This window comes from Podarcis muralis, chromosome 6, assembly GCF_964188315.1.
Source record: "Podarcis muralis chromosome 6, rPodMur119.hap1.1, whole genome shotgun sequence".
NCBI lineage: Eukaryota > Metazoa > Chordata > Lepidosauria > Squamata > Lacertidae > Podarcis > Podarcis muralis.
In genome coordinates, this window is record NC_135660.1 from 68,271,129 (window position 1) to 68,287,874 (window position 16,746).

Here is a 16,746-nt window from a genome sequence, read left to right on the forward strand (position 1 = left end):
TGCTCCGGTGGAAAACAAATGATAGAATTCTCACCCCATTAATAATTTTTTTGCCTTGTCTGTCTGGTTATATGTGATTCCATGTATACTGGATTAAAGACTTTGTTAACTTCATTAAAATTTCCATTTCCTTTTTCAATGTGATATATTCAAGGTCTATCCATTTAACAATAATTCCAGTTTTCTGTATTTATAGCACAGCTTTCTATGTTATATACCAAGTTATTAACATATTTAAATAAATAAAAATAGAGCATTAAAACTATAAAAGCAAAATATAAACATATCACACAAGCAATACAAATATGACAGAGCAGACATAAAAAATGAAAAGTCTGCTGGAACAGAAAGTTCTTAGCTGCATGAAACTGTAAACAGAGAAGGATTCTGGATTTCCCTGGAGAGATTAGTCCACAATCTATACTATTTATAATGGCATTTTGAAGGCTGCCATCATGATTCAATATCTGCTTAAAAGAATTGATTCATTTTGTTTTAACAAATAGCATTCATATCTAGAAAATGGGGATGTTGGACTGGTATGGACTGAGCAGCCTGCTATGTAGAAGAGAGAAACATTTTGGGTTAGGCAGATTTTGGCCATGATTCTTAGTTTATTTATAATTTCCAGTTATATCAATGTGACATTTATTTCCTTTAGTTAGGTGTGTTTTGGATCAAATTATTGTGAAGAGTTCAAAACTGAAACACCACATATGTGAAAGATTTGAAAACATTCTAAAGCTCAATTTAATACTTCTTAGGTAGGAACATTAAAAGCACATGCATATTATAATGATATACAGTACAAGTTTGAAATCTATCTCACTGTCATGGCTTTCCATCTCCTAGGTGTCATGGGGATTATTAATTTGTGGCAGTGCTGAAAATATATCTGTTTACTCACTACATGGAGATGTTAAAGTTATAGCATAAAATTTTCACTGCACCCAAAAAATTAACATTTCAAGAGTATTTTGTGCCAAATTTTGGGGTACTTTTTGGTTCTTCTGTTATTATCTATCAAAAAGTATATACCACCTGTTGTAAGAAAACATCTAAGTGGTTTACAAAAATATAAAACACCTGTATGCCAGACATAAAACCAGTTGCTGTTTTTTGGCATGGGTATAGCAGTAATGGAAAAGTTTAATGTACAGTTTCTGGCTGATAAGCAGTTTAAGGCAAAGGAGTTCTGCCAAGGCTAGGGCTTATATTTTTTATTTCCCCCCAATGTGTCAAAAGTCCTCCAAGGCAACTAATAATATTAAAATGAGACAGAACAATTACTATATTTTAAGAACAGTTAAATTCTGGGTTGTCAGCTGACCAGGAAAATCATCACCAACTGGCCAGCTTCTGTGCTTTCAAGAGAGGACTGATCTATAGAAATCAGCAGGTGAAGCTGTTATCCTCTGCCAATTGCTGATGATTCAATCACTGATAAAAGAGACGGTAATGGGAATGTTTCAGAAGTTAGCTGTGTGTGCGCGCGCGTTAGGGGGGTGCTAGCAACCATTAAGTAAGTTGAGGTTTGACTGTGGAGATTGCTAAACAGGAAGGATATGTTCACATTGCACAAAAAGCTCTGTTTGCATTTACAGAGTCTGAAATGTGAAGGCAAACCTAGACAGACAATAACAGGGCCCTTCATCATTTCCATACCTGAACTGAACCACCTTTTACCCCAGGTTCCAAAAGTGGAATCCACTTTAAAATGTATCTACTCTTTCATCTCTTTCTCTCTCCTCTTGTGTCACCCTCTCTAGTTTTCCCTCAGCTTTCTCCTCCCCTCTTTTGAATCTCTCCAAAACTTGACCTTAATGCAGCCACTGCATATAAGGTTCTGAAACCATTGAGGTTACCCATTAAATTAATTGAATACCAATAAGCTAAAATCTGACTTTGAAGTTGCTCTTGTACTTTCTGTCCCACAGTGAAGATCATGGGGAGGAAGGTTACTTTTAAAAACCATACTGCAATCACATGCACATGGGAAAACATTCCATGGTTGCACTTTATTTAGAGCAAAGATACACAATATCGGCTGAGAGCAATCTCACGATATCTCTTGTGAAAACAACTGATTGCTGAGTGTTATAAAAGAAAAGGAAAAGGAAAGGGCTTGGTTTCTTTGTTAAATCCAGGTCTTGTTATTACGGCTTTGACTGGATCTGTTTATTTGAAAGGCATTCCTTCTTCCTCAGAATGTTTCTTTAAAACTGCAGCTTCAGCCTATGAAAAAACTGAACAACCTGTACGTACATCATCTTGCGCTTTAGACTACAATACACAAAGGCTACAAGGCGGGCGTTTGCAAAATTCCTTAGGACAAAACCAATAAATCCTGGACACTATCACATCTGTTATGGCATAACCTTTTGTGGCCTAACCATCTATTTCATCAGGTGCATGGATAAGTTGGCAGGTGCATATATATCCATATATATGGATGTATCATCTACCTACCTGTCACCTTAGGATAATACTTAACACCTCCCCCAATTAATTTTGTTTTATTGTTTTAGTTTGATTTCTATTTATTTCAGCAGAAACAAAAAAAAATTGCTGAAAAGTATGCATACTTTTAGGGACGTGGGTGGTGCTGTGGGTTAAATCACAGAGCCTAGGACTTGCTGATCAGAAGGTCAGCGGTTCGAATCCCTGTGATGGGGTGAGCTCCCGTTGCTCGGTCCCTGCTACTGCCCACCTAGCAGTTCAAAAGCACATCAAAGTGCAAGTAGATAAATAGGTACTGCTCCGGCAGGAAGGTAAACGGCGTTTCTGTGCGCTGCTCTGGTTTGCCAGAAGCGGCTTAGTCTTGCTGGTCCCATGACCCGGAAGCTGTCTGCGGACAAACGCCGGCTCCCTTGGCCAGTAAAGTGAGATGAGTGCCACAACCCCAGAGTCGTCCGCAACTGGACCCAATGGTCAGGGGTACCTTTACCTTTATTGTGCTTTTAACTGTCTGTACGTTTTAATTCATGGTTGTCATTAGTGATGATTTTATTGTTTATATATACAGTATGTGGGTGTGTATATATATTTGTAATCAGCTTTGAGGTTTTTTCACCCCTACAATCAAGTGGCATACAAATTCCATGAAATAAATAAATAACACAAATACATAAATAATGGCTAACAGCGCAAGCCTAGACATGTCTACTCAGAAGTTAGCCCTCTTGTATTCAATGGGGCTTACTCCCATTGCAATGAAGCCCATGAGACCTCATGCCCACAACATATTGAGCAGCCTTTAAGGCGACGCAGAACAGTCGAGACGCCGCAGCGTCGCCAACACAAGAAAAAACTCTTCCAGAGGGAGGGAGGGAGTGGGCGGGGCAAAGCGTGCGGGCGGGGCGGGAGTGACGGCCCTGGTGATGCCATCGCGCCGCGCCCGCTGACAGAAAGGCGGGGTCGGAGGCGGGGCCTGGAGACGGGGGCGTGGTCGAGGTCGCCGCGGCCTGGCTTCCCATCCTTGCCTGGCAGAGCGGAGCTGGCCTCTTATTGCTCCGCTGCTGCCTGTGTGTCTTGGTCGCGCTCGACGCGGAGTCGCCTCAGCCGCGACCCCTCAGCCCAGAGGCTGCTGCTGCTGCTGCCCAGGTAAGGCTCGGGCGGCAAGAAACCGATGGAGACACCGGCGGGAGGGAGGGAGGGAGCTCCGGGCTGGCACCGTATTCACGGCAGCAGATGCTGGCGGCGAGTCTCAAACGGGGCTGGAAGTCTCGTCTGGAAGCCCCGCCCCCCGGGTGTTTAGGAGCTGTTCGGTGTTGAGAAACGCAAGCCACTCTGCACATGCTCAGGAAGATTTCTCTGCCTTGTTTACGTCCTAGCACGGGAAGTGGTTTCAATCCCAAGCTTGTCAAGCCTTGAACAACCATGTTTGCTCCCCCTGGCGCTGTCCCTCCCCGCTGCATATTCAGGGACAGGCTAGGTTTTTTCATCTTCTAATGTATTAAGGGATTTCCCCTCAAGCTTTCTCTTTATATCACATTTATAAGGAGAGAAGTGGCGGGCGGGCAGAGGAGGTTCTTTTGGTTAAGAAACCCCCTTTTTCGTGATTTTGGTACCCTGACCCCACCCCCTTGTTGTTTGACATATTTTATGGACGGCTGCTGATGCCTGTGTGTGTGGAACCTATGGTAGGCGATAAGTGCCTAATTCGGAATAAAAAGAACAGCTCTGTAAAGCAACTTGCACTCTGGGTTCTATAGAAGTACAGAGCTATGAGTATGATGCAGGAATATGTTTTATGTGGTGCATCCATGAAATTACCTGCCTGGTAGCATAGTGTCCCTTATCCTGCTTCCTGGATCTATATAATCTGTTGTATATTCTGTAAGTGGGTTTAAGTGACATGAGGAAAACAAGAATCACATAAGCAGAAGGTGGTTTCTTTATTCATATTACCCCCTCCCCTTTGGTTGTATTACAACAGATTTAAAAGTTGGAGTTATTTCGTAGTAGTGGCTGTGCATGTTTAACTTAGCGATGCAACTCTACCTAGAAACTGTATATTCTTGCTTCCTCAGAAAGAGACTGAATGATCTATTCTCAATTGACCCAGAACTACTTTAAATGGGTGAAGTCGCCACACCCCCCTGCATCCTAGAAAGCCTATTTAAGCCAATCATCTGTTCTTATGGCTTAAAGAAAAATGCTTACTGCCTAGTTCCATTTGTGTTTACTTCAGATGAGCTCCAGTGAGCCTTCCCTGACCTGGTGCCCTCCAGTTTTTTTAAACCACAACTCCCATAATCCCTGACCATTGGCCATGCTGGCTGGAGACGATGGGAAATGTATTGCAGAACGTCTAGAAGGCACCTGGTTTGGGAAGCCTGCAGCTAAGAGACAATGCTTTCCAGCTTATGCTCCTGTAATATTGTGTTTTGTCTCTGTATATTAAATCAGGATTGCAAATGCCACAGTATTTATTTTATTTCACATTTATTTTTTTATACCACACTTTCCCCAAGGATTTTACAATAACCTACATCTGCACTTTATCCTCACAAGAACCTTGTGTGTTTACGTGCGGAGCTGGCTATTAGACCAAGATCACCCAGTAAGCCTAGTAGTTCCACACTCCACAGTCTTCGATCTTTATACCCCATCTTTCTATAAAATATGCAAGGGAGATTGAACAGTAGTCAGTTTGTAACAGCAGGGGAGGTATGGACCATAGTGGGATGAGTTTTCATAGGTAAATGAAAATGGACTGAGAAGACAGGGAACCAGGCAGAGGGCCTTCTTGGTAGTGGCGCCCTCCCTGTGGAACGCCCTCCCACCAGATGTCAAAGAGAACAACAACTACCAGATTGTTAGAAGACATCTGAAGGCAGCCCTGTTTAGGGAAGCTTTTAATGTTTGATGTATTACAGTATTTTAATATTTTTTTGGAAGCCGCCCAGAGTGGCTGGGGAAGCCCAGCCAGATGGGCGGGGTATGAATGAATGAATGAATGAATGAATGAATGAATGAATAAATAAATAAATAAATACTATTCTTCTTCTTCTCCTTCTCCTTCTCCTTCTTCTTCTTCTTCTTCTTCTTCTTCTTCTTCTTCTTCATCTTAGCCCTTGATAGACCAGGTTAATAGTAGCATACAAGCAACTGTCACCTTACATCATGTTCAGGTTCCACTTTTTCTCCAGGTAGCTCAGGGTGGTGTGCATCATTTCTTACTTTTATACGGTACTTACAATGCCATGTAGCAAATTAAAGAGATAGTGAATAGCCCAAGGTAATCTAGGGAGCTTCCTGGCTATGTGTGGGTTTGAATGTAGGTCTCTGCACTCATGCACTCTCACTTTTAACCAGGGCTTTATTCTGGCGGTATGTGCAGTACCGACACCGTTTTTTCTGGAAAAAAAACCCCAGGCTCTCTCCTCCTCCTCTTCTACAGTGGTCAGCTTCCACAGGCAGCAGCACTGCCCCTTCCTCAGTGGCAACCGCTCTCTCCCACCTTGCTCCTGACGCCAATGCTGGCTCAACACAAGTAGCGCATCTGGTTAGGAGGCGACTCCACAACCCTTTGAAAGAGAACTTACGGCTGGTGCATCTGCACAGGGCAGTGCATGAGCCTGATGCCAAAGTCATTGCCCTCAGCCACATGTGGTACCCACTCAGACTGGTTGCTCTGTTCTATTAGAAAACTGTGTGTGTGTGTGTGTGTGTGTGTGTGTTGTTAGAACCACCTTAAATCAAGAAGGGCCTTCAATTTAGCAAGAAGGCCAGATGCTATTACTTATTTTAATATTTTATAGTTAACTTTTAACTACTATAAATAGTTAACATCTGTAACTTTTTATTAAACATTTACATATATTTAGGCGCCAGGCAAAAACATTCCTCTTCTCTCAGGCCTTTGGCTAATTAAACAGTTTACGACCTTTTAAACTGTATTGTTTTTGTTTGTTACTATGTTACATATTTTTGTGGTTTTTATATTGTAAACCACCTTGTGATCCTTATGAAGGGCACCATAGAAATAAAATAAATAAGTGCAAGGTAGATAACACAATATTAAAACAATAGTTGCTTCCAGGCCTTTTGTAGTAAGTGACTAAGAGAAATAAATAAATGTAGACTAATACATTTCTTCTTCAGATCCTTGGGGAGACAAGTGGGCAGATTCTTCCCCAGACCAGAATCCATCGCTATCAATCTTGTATAGAGAAAATTAACGTCCTCCCTCTTCCTGACCAAAGATTAAAGAAATGGAATGTATTATTTGCCAGGTTTAGGAAGAAAGTCCCTTGTGGCTTTTCTGCAGCTCCTGCTTCTTCCTTCTGTGATTTGCAGAGAGAGAGAGAGAGAATTTTATGGGGGGCATCAATAGCAATGAACTTGTAAGGGTTATTTTGGGATGGATTGGCTAAATTTTTACAGGGGAGGATCCTTAGATATTTTAAAATGAAAAAAACAGTGGTACCTCAGGTTACAGACTCTTCATGTTACAGATTCCACTAACCCAGAATTAGTACCTCGGGTTAAGAACTTTGCTTCAGGATGAGAACAGAAATTGCGGTGTGGCAGCAGCAGGAGGCCCCATTAGCTAAAGTGGTACCTCAGGTTAAGAACAGTTTCAGGTTAAGAATGGACCTCCAGAACGAATTAAGTTCTTAACCCGAGGTAGCACTGTAACAGATTTGTTCTTGGTGTAGCTCTCCATCATTAAAACGTGACACAATTCAGCTCTGTCTTTGCAGGAAGCATTAAGGCCTGGACTATACATGTGAAATGAGGCGACCGAGTCGTGAGACTATAATGGAGTTCTGGAGTGCCCTGCTTCAGAGTACAAGCGCCACAATAATTTTCTAAAAATATCTCCCTACGTTTAAAAGACAAACATCCCATTGCTAGAAATGGAGAACTAGCAGAGAAGGAAGTGGGCCAGGCAGGTTCTGAGCTGCTCTTTGCAAGAAAATGGTTGCATGTGAAGGACTTTCAGAAATCATTCACCCCTCCCTGCAGTCTGAAGTGGTATGGTCCAGGAGGCTATCACCTCAGTCTCCTTCATGTGCCAAGCAAATGTAAGCCTCATGATGGCATGCTTTTGTAGATTGCCCATTATCTGGCATGCTGGGACACAGGAGGCCTGCTGGAGCTGTTCTGTTTTGATTAAAGAAAATATTGCTGCCATTAGTAAGAGAAATACAGCAGTGGTAGTTACTCTCCTAATTTACCCAGAATGCCATTGGGTCCTGACATTTTCTTGTGATCTGCAGATAAAGGGTGGTATATAAATTTAATAAATAAGAATAAGAATAATGACATCCGTTCAGATGTTAAGTAGATTTTAATGGGAGCTAGGTTTACATATGATGATCTTTACATATGATAATTGTCTTCTGAATGCCTTCCAGGACACATCTTGAGGTCAGACTGGTAGTACCAGGGTCAATAAAGTTCATAACGAAGGTTCTCTTGTCATATTAAGTTATTCCAACCTTTTTACTCATGCCATGACCTACAGTAATAAATCATAGAAAAAGTTCAGATCGACACACATCTATTCACAGCACCATCAATACATTCACTCTTCATGAAATCAATGGTATATTAAACGTCTTTCATTTTTCCTCTTCTCTTTCTTTCCGACTCGCTCAATTTTCCTCAGACATACACTCATAGCACTTGCTAGCTACAGCAACTTTTCAAGCCTACTCAAGACTGCAATTTAAAGACATAAATTCTGCTTCTTTGATCTGTATTTAACTCTTAACAGCATACCCATTGTTCGCAAGAGTGTCTGAAGTGGTTACATTGCTAATGAAGGTTTTTTGTTTGTTTTTGCACGATTCCAGCTTCCAATTCAATTCTGCACCATTTAACAGAGGTAGAGATCATTGGACATTGCCTGCTTTTTGGTCTGTGCTTAGGATTGCAGAGGAAACCTTGCTTCCTCTGGGTTGAAAATTGCTTTGTGAATAAGAAGATTTACTGAGTGAGCTTGAATCCATTATTTGCGAGGCTTAGTCAGAAAATGGGATATAGATTTTGTACATTAATTACTTTTTTTCTTGATCGATAATTTGATTTTCATCATGTTGGCTGGGTTTGTCTTCAAGAAATTATAAATAAGTGCTTAGCTGTTTGGATGAGAAGAATGAGTCATGTGTAAAAATTCATCATTTTAAAAATCGTATAAGCGTAAAAGGTTTAATTAGAAATAATAAAACACCTGTTACTTATGGAAGAAAGCATATGCAAAGGTTTATTCAGATATTCTTTACTGTTTTGTCTTTAATATAGCATTGCCACTCTATAGTCATGCTAATTGTCTTGGTGCCACATGGCTCAGTTTAATAGTAAATTAGCTCCTTCAATAGTAGAATTTGCAGGGTTGCTATTTAGTAAACATAATGAATTACACTCCTTAAATACAAAAAAAAAAAGTTAGTGGTAAGGCAGACATCTCTTGTTGACTTAGCTTTTCTCACAGAAGCAAAGGATCACAAGGTATAATACAAAACTAATCCTGTCTTTGGAGGTCTTTAAGCAGAGGCCTGACAACCATATGTCAGGAGTGCTCTGATGGTGTTTCCTGCTTGGCAGGGGGTTGGACTCGATGGCCCTTGTGGTCTATTCCAACTCTATGATTCTGTCTTATGCCTGGCCCTGCAAAATGAAAGAAATTGAGGTTTAGGCTGCAATCCTGTAGCCCCTAAACTTGGGAGTAAGTCCCATAAAACTCAGTAGGACTCTGCTTCTCAGTAGAAATGTGTATGAGATTAGGCTGTTTAATTTGGAAGTGATTTTAGCTATGCTGGAAAACTGTTGTATGCTTGAATTGCACCTCCAGCAAGGATGGACAACCTCAGCTTAAAGTGCTGCATGGAAATGACACTTGGGTTCAACAGGGTTCTGAGGCAGTGAACAGAGTTGGGGCTTGCTGTGAAGACTTGGCCCATTGTCTTATCCTGATTAACAGTAATACTGGTAAATACTGAAGCAGTTGTGGAACTCAAACTTGTTTTTAAACATGGAACACATTTACTCTTCTTCTGCGTCTCTGTTCTTTAACATGGAAAAGGAAGGTTGAGCTGTAAGGCAGGTACATGGAAATGCATTTTTATTTTTATTGAGAGTTGGATTTAGCTCTGTGATTAATCTTAATCATCATAATAATGCAATGCTACTTAGCATTTGTATAGTGCTTTCAAGTGTTCAGTTCACATGCATTGTCTAGTTGTTATCCCTAGCAACCTGGCCAGATCAGCCAACATTTATTATCCCCCATATTGGGGAGCATTTGAAGAGTGGACTGTTTGAGTAGGCAATGATGGACTTAACTTAGAGCACACCAATGTGGCTGCAACCTTATTGGCAGTAATGGTCTCTGTGACTGTGTTTTAAATAGAGTGGTGGACTGTGGGAAATAAGCTGTGGGTGTAAGAATGCAACAGTTTCCAATCTGACTGGTCTTTGTCACAATCAGTGCTGTTTCTGTTCTGCTGCAGTTCGTTTCCCTCCAAATGCTACATTTTTTTGTCTCACTGTCCTCTATTTAATGTACCTTGTTATTATTTATGTCATTTATGTAAGTTAAAATTTAAAGATATTAATGATGCAATTGTTTCCATAGCATTCTTTTCAATGCAAAGGAAACATGATTCAAATGGAGATGGGGAGTCATGAATTACATATTGTTTGTGGACTGAAAACAACAGCAGCAATTTCCATTTGGTATTTGCTTGATCAATTTCCATTTCAGGCATAGGATGAATTAGCAAATGCCAGCAATTTTCGCTTCTGTTTGTGTTTTTGTCAGAATCCTCTAGCATCCCTAATTACATCTAATAAATTTCAGGTGGGCATTGTAAGAAGTAGCTGCATACTACTTTGATTTGAATGGTTATCAGCAATGTTAATTACATAGTGCCTTGAAGGTCTTGCCTTTCTAATTGGTGCTACATCCATGTGACTTGAGTTTAGATAACCTGATCCTTAATACGTTTTAGCAAAAAAAAAAGTGGGTAGCATACTTGTGTTCTCACTTATGTCAATCAATCCGAGTTTTGTTGCCTGACTGATGCAGTGCTTTACTGAGAGAGATGGAAATAGCACTAGGGATCTTGAGCCTGTTTGTCTTCTTATGTATTTTTAGGTTTAATTGCATTATGCATTTGGAGCTGCTGGTTTTCAGAGCAGGTGTTCTCTAGGAAAGGTGTCCCCTCAAGGCCATAGCAGAATCTGCTGGACCCAAGGAGATAATAAGTTGTCCTAGGTGAAAGGATGAATAAAATCTTGGCATCTGTCATTTTCGATCTCATGCCTGGGGCAGAGGCTGATGACAGGAGGCAAGGCTATGCATATAATAGCTGGGGGGGAATCAGTTGTGGGGTGGTAGCGGCGTGGGTTTCTGATGGGGATCAGGCAGTGACTTAGATGGAGTGACGTCTTTCAGGCTTTCCCCCTTGGTTGGAATTAGTACGATGAAATATTAGCTTGAGCACCATCAAAGAAATTATGCTGGTACAAAATTTCATCATCTTCAGAAATGTAATTCAGATTAATAATGCAAGCACTGTGGGCAATCTTTTACCTAGTGATGCTGGAAAAAAATGTCAAGGTGAGTGAAGGCGGCAGTGAAGCAGTCCTGGGAAAGACAGCTCCGGGCAACTTAACCGGCAGTGACAATCTGTCTTACCCACTGCTGCCCACTCAGACACATGTATTGCTGTGCTGAAGGGTGAGATCTGTGAATTGCAAGTGTTGGGTGTCCACATCATAGCTAAATTAGCTCTCCTGCAGTTGGTTTCTGTTGCTGCTGCTGCTGCCTTCTACAAATACATTCTATCAGCGCCTCTATGCTGCTGCCCCATTTCATGTGAATGTGCAGTTAATTCTCATTTGTGGTACCTGCACAATGGAGTTTAGGTGCAGGTTTGACTTGCTCCACTTGAAACTGACCAACACTGAAAAAGATATTAAAACTTGGATTGCTTCACGGAAACGCCACATGTAAATCTTGAAAGGCTTGACCATTGTGGTGGTTGAACAGGATACAGCAGATGCTGTGTTGTTTGCTTTCCTTGCCTGTTACCCTGCTTTCCCCCCCTCCCCTGCCTTTTCTTTGAAAATACTCCACCATAAATCAAAAGGCTATGCACTTGTGCATGATCACCTGTCTTCAGTTGGGTCACAGATTCTGTTTCCTTTGTTTGAGAGTCATGTTGTCTCATTTGCAGCTACTCCAGCTTTGTGCCATCTAGGTCAGCTATGAAAGTTAACACAGCCATGGATTTTCCTACCCTGATCCTACCCCATTTGCTTTGGTAGATTGTGCAACTGGCGTAAGAGCAGGGCAGAAGAATCCACAAAGTTGTGCTCTTTTTCAACTATTCCACCCTTGTATTGTTTGGGGACAGGCTATTTTGCCTGGCAGAAATAGGTAGAGATTAGAACCTCTACACAAGGTTAGAACCAGAAACCTGGGAAGACACCATCACACTATTTTCAGCACTCACAATAAAATAAATTGTGCATATCCTGCCGTATGAAGGTCACTTCCAGATTACCTGTTTATTGAGCGTTCATCCTGATTTGCGGAGAAGTTTAAAGACATTGCATTGTTACCCCACAGTTTCCAGCACATTTTCCCATCACTTTCCTTATCTCAAAAAGTCCAGAGGCTGTTTTTGGAAGCAAGTTTCTTGGGCAAGATCATCAAATGCACTTTAAATGCACAGCTTGCATTTGCTGGTATGCAGCTAAATTCTACCCACAAAATAACAGTCTGGAAGTGCACAAGGCAGAGCTTTCCAAACTGTCTGTCACGACCTGTTAGTGTGCCAGCTGCAGAGTGTAAATGTGTCACACGGATGATCACCACACTCCTCCCAGGGCTGGAAAGGGGTTAGTTTAACCTCCGGTTTGCTAGTTAAACTGAATTACTGTGTTGCAAAATGATGCATGTCTAAAAAGTGTCACCAACATGAAAAGTTTAGAAAGCTCTGGCCTAAGGCATCAAAAGTGCATGTGAGGTCTAATGAAGAGACCTGACTGGAACTTAAACTATACAGTATAGATCTTCTTATCCTCCCACCATCTTTATATTCAAGGCCACAATATGGTACATCTAGAGATTGTATGTAACGAGAAGGAGATTATGCGTTGAAATATTTTAGTTGATATTTTAGAATGTAAAATGCTATTTTATTTATTGATTGGTTTTACTTTGTGGGCTTATAGCCGAATAAAGTATTATCTATCTATCTATCTATCTATCTATCATCTATCTATCTATCTATCTATCTATCTATCTTCTTATCCTCTGATTTCTTTTTCAGACCACTGTCGCGCTTGCCCAGTTTTCCTTAGCTGTGAGGGCTAGAAACTTTGTAAGCTTGCATTTCAGAAGGAAACTTGCATATGGCTGCAAAGCAATTAAAATTGTCGAGAAACACAGAACATTTTGTTAAATGCAGTATTTGGGTTGTTGTTTTTTAATGGCGTTAACATTCTTTTTAACAGCATTGCATACATTTTGCTTTTTCTCCCTGCTGACACTAATTGGCTTGTGAATTCTAACTGAGATGAGAATGTGGTTTTCTGAAAGTGTATATTGCACACAGTGTCTAGTATTGCTGATTAGCTCCCTTGGGGGCACCTATCGTACAGTGATCATCTTCTCTGATCTGTCACTGGTTATGAGCTTTAAAATGAGGAGAATATTTAATGCTTTATTAAAGCTAGCGGGCAATGCTATTCTGAATTTTGAATAGATTAAAAGAGAGATGTAGTGTTGAGATCCCTGGAAGTAGGGATGGGGAAAACCTGTGCCTGATAATACTGGGCTAGATGGACTGTTGGTGCCGTGTGATACCAGGACAAAAATTATTGAGCTTTTTGTGGGACACTGAGCAAGTTCATTCCTCTCTATTTGTCTTTCCCCAAACTTCACAATAGCCACCTATATTTTGCAACTTGAATATCCATGTGTATAGTCTAGTCTAGTCTAGTCTAGTCTAGTCTAGTCTAGTCTCCAATACTTTAGCCCCCTCATGAGAAGAGGAGACTCCCTGGAAAAGACCCTGATGTTGGGAAAGATGGAGGGCACAAGGAGAAGGGGACGACAGAGGACGAGATGGTTGGATAGTGTCTTCGAAGCTACAAACATGAGTCTGACCAAACTGCAGGAGGCAGTGGAAGACAGAAGTGCCTGGCGTGCTCTGGTCCATGGGGTCACGAAGAGTCGGACACGACTAAACAACAACAAAGTATAGTATAGTATTATCAAGAGTGATTAAGAGTGAAATTAAAAGTGAAGAGCAAGCCAAACTTTGTGGAACACCAAGCAGTGGACATGTTCTCCTTGACGGTGCACCTGTGAAACACAATGTGATGTCAATGACATTTCCCTGCTGCCATCTTCAACTCCAAGCTCAGAAGCAGGAAGGGAAAGCTGGGTTTGCCTTGGTTTTGTGTTTGTTGGCTACTTGGGGCACCTAGGGAGTATGGTACCAAGGCATCTCTGTTACATCCCACCCCCTGGAGCCAGAACAGAGTGATGGACCACATAGCCAAATCACACACTTAATTCAAAAACATTTGGGAGTGGTGCTGTGGTCATCCTCCCACTTGCAGCTCCAGGCTGTGGAGGTGGATCTGGACTTGAATGAAATTGTTAAGATACTGGATTATGTGGTCATTAATGAAAATAATTCCCAAGGAACAATCTGTTGCATAGGTCCTATACAAATATTTTATCTAATGCACTGGACATCTAGTGGGTCCAGAGATGGGGCAAGGAAGAGCGGGTGTGTGGAATGTGATTCTATCCCCCACTGCATGTAGGCTTGCATGCTTAGAGCCTTCTCTAAACCACCTGCTCTTTTTTTTACAAGCAGAAGCCATTCAAATGCTACTATTTCTTGAAATCCTAGAAGAGGACAAATTTTAATTTTTATTTCTGTTCTTCAAAACCTGCATTTTTTAGCCCAGTTATTCTGACTAAAACTAACTTCTTCTCCCTGCTCTGCAAATCCCCAAATCTCAGCAGGGATGAAGCACAGGTGGAAGAAAGAACGAAGGGCATGCCTCTCTTGACCTGTTTTGAGCTGCCTAGAAGTTGACTATTGATCTCAGCCAGTTTATACACTGAAGCTAAATACTGCTTGGAAAGCACAAGTATTCCTTGACTTTTTAAAATTGGCTCTTTATATTGATTCTTAACCAGCCTTGTTGGTTTCTCTCTGCTACTATCCACCATCACTGCTGTGTTCCTAGTACTTAGAAATGTACAGTTTAGAGGATACTTAACTTTTTCCTCACCACTTTCCACTGTTTGCTGGAAATGTTCTTGGTCAATCAGCTTTTGGCATGCTGGTCAGTTTTATGTGGTGAACCTTGTTCAGGGCTTTTAATTTGCTAAGCTTGGTTTTAATGTGGTTTGGTTGTTATATTGTGTTTGTGTGTGCTTTGGATTTTAGCATTTTGATACTTATAAGTTACACTAATGCAAACACATTAGAAAGAAGGGATATAAAAATTTGAATAACAGTAAATAAATGGAGTGTTGTGCTTGGACTGGAGAGACGTGAGTTCAGGTCCTCATTCAGACACTAAACTCACTGGTTGACATTCCATTTCTGCATTATCTACTTTATAGGGTTTCTGTGGGTATACCTTGCTACAATGGTCCCAGAGAAAGATACCCCCTCCCAGTTGGTCAGCAGGTATGACCTGAGTCCTGCGTCTCTACTTCTTCAAGAATTAAGCCCCATGCAAAAGTTACATCCTTTCTGTATCTGTCCCCACCTCCTTTCCATTGGAAGCTGCTCCTGGTGGCACCCTGTACACACCAGGTTTGAGGAGGCTGCTGAAGACGAGAATGCTATCCCCCTTTATTTTGTACCTGCCCTTCCCTCCCTTCAGAGAAGCTGCTTTGATTTGCTCTGCTGTAATGCGTTTTTCGATTCTGATCTCTGATGCTGACCAAACAAGGCTGCCTGCAAAAACTGCAGTGCAGGGGCATGAGCCTTGCTAGAAAAGAATGCAACAGCTTCTCTATGGGCAGGGACGAGCTTTGCCTCTTTAGGAAACAACACACCAGCTGCTGCTCAGGGGCGCTTGCATTTTTCGATTCAAAGGACCTAGTTTAGTAATGGGCCTAACGCAGCATCTCTGGGGGCTGTTCCATTCACAAATTCTTGACTTTCCCCGCAGTTAGCCCTTTCTGCTGTTGTGTTCTTTCTTTCCTGCTTTCCTGCATGGGGAAGATTACTTGCGCTAAGCTTGTTCAGTTTTTTCATGGTCTACTTATGATAATTTTACTTGTGGTGGGTGTTCGTTATGACTTCCTAGGGTATGTGTATATGTGTATCTCTGGCAATAAACTGTCTGGGCCAGTTCAGATGTAATGCTGCCCAATTGCTTAATCATGGTTAAGTACCGGTAATTGGGTGCAGGCTGCAAGATAACATGCTCCTTCCTTACATCATCTGGAGTGCAAATTCCCCCTTCAGGCCATTACTGACTAGCTGTTACATGACATCGGTGTGAACTGTAGTTAATTAACCAGAGTTCTGCTTATCCGATGATCTGACACCATGGTTGGTTTCAGGTGCTAGCTTAAGAGAGAACCCAGCTCTAAGCATGGTCAGACTCTGCAAGAGTAAATGAGTTCTGCCAAAGGGGGAGAAGGATCAAGCAATCCTGCAGCCTGCTTCTGCTTTTTCACCCTGGCTAAGCAGATTGGCATCAGGGACACGGGTGGCGCTGTGGGTAAAAGCCTCAGCGCCTAGGGCTTGCCAATCGAAAGGTCGGCGGTTCAAATCCCCGCGGTGGGGTGCGCTCCCGCTGCTCGGTCCCAGCACCTGCCAACCTAGCAGTTCGAAAGCACCCCCGGGTGCAAGTAGATAAATAGGGACCGCTTACTGGCGGGAAGGTAAACGGTGTTTCCGTGTGCTGTGCTGGCTCACCAGATGCAGCTTGTCACGCTGGCCACGTGACCCGGAAGTGTCTGCGGACAGCGCTGGCCCCCGGCCTCTTGAGTGAGATGGGCGCACAACCCCAGAGTCTGTCAAGACTGGCCCGTACGGGCAGGGGTACCTTTACCATTACCTTTTAAGCAGATTGGCAAGATTTTTTATTGCTATATTTAGGACATTTGCATCCCTATTTTCTTCCAGCATGGAATTCAAGGTGGCATACATAGAATTCCTGTGTCATTTCCCATCCAGGCACTGACTAGACCCAGATCCCCCATAGCTTTGGCGAGCTGGCTACATCTTGTGA

The 16,746-nt window shown here is 42.0% G+C and overlaps 1 protein-coding gene across 1 annotated transcript in view; it reads left to right on the forward strand.

Annotated features, from left to right (window-relative positions):
- The first annotated feature begins 3,428 nt into the window (after positions 1-3,428).
- MICU1 (mitochondrial calcium uptake 1) overlaps positions 3,429-16,746 on the forward strand; it is a 130,675-nt gene continuing 117,357 nt past the window's right edge. The window contains exon 1 of the mRNA XM_077930505.1: positions 3,429-3,603. The gene's annotated coding sequence lies outside the window, so the exon portion shown is untranslated. The remainder of the gene's footprint in view (positions 3,604-16,746) is intronic.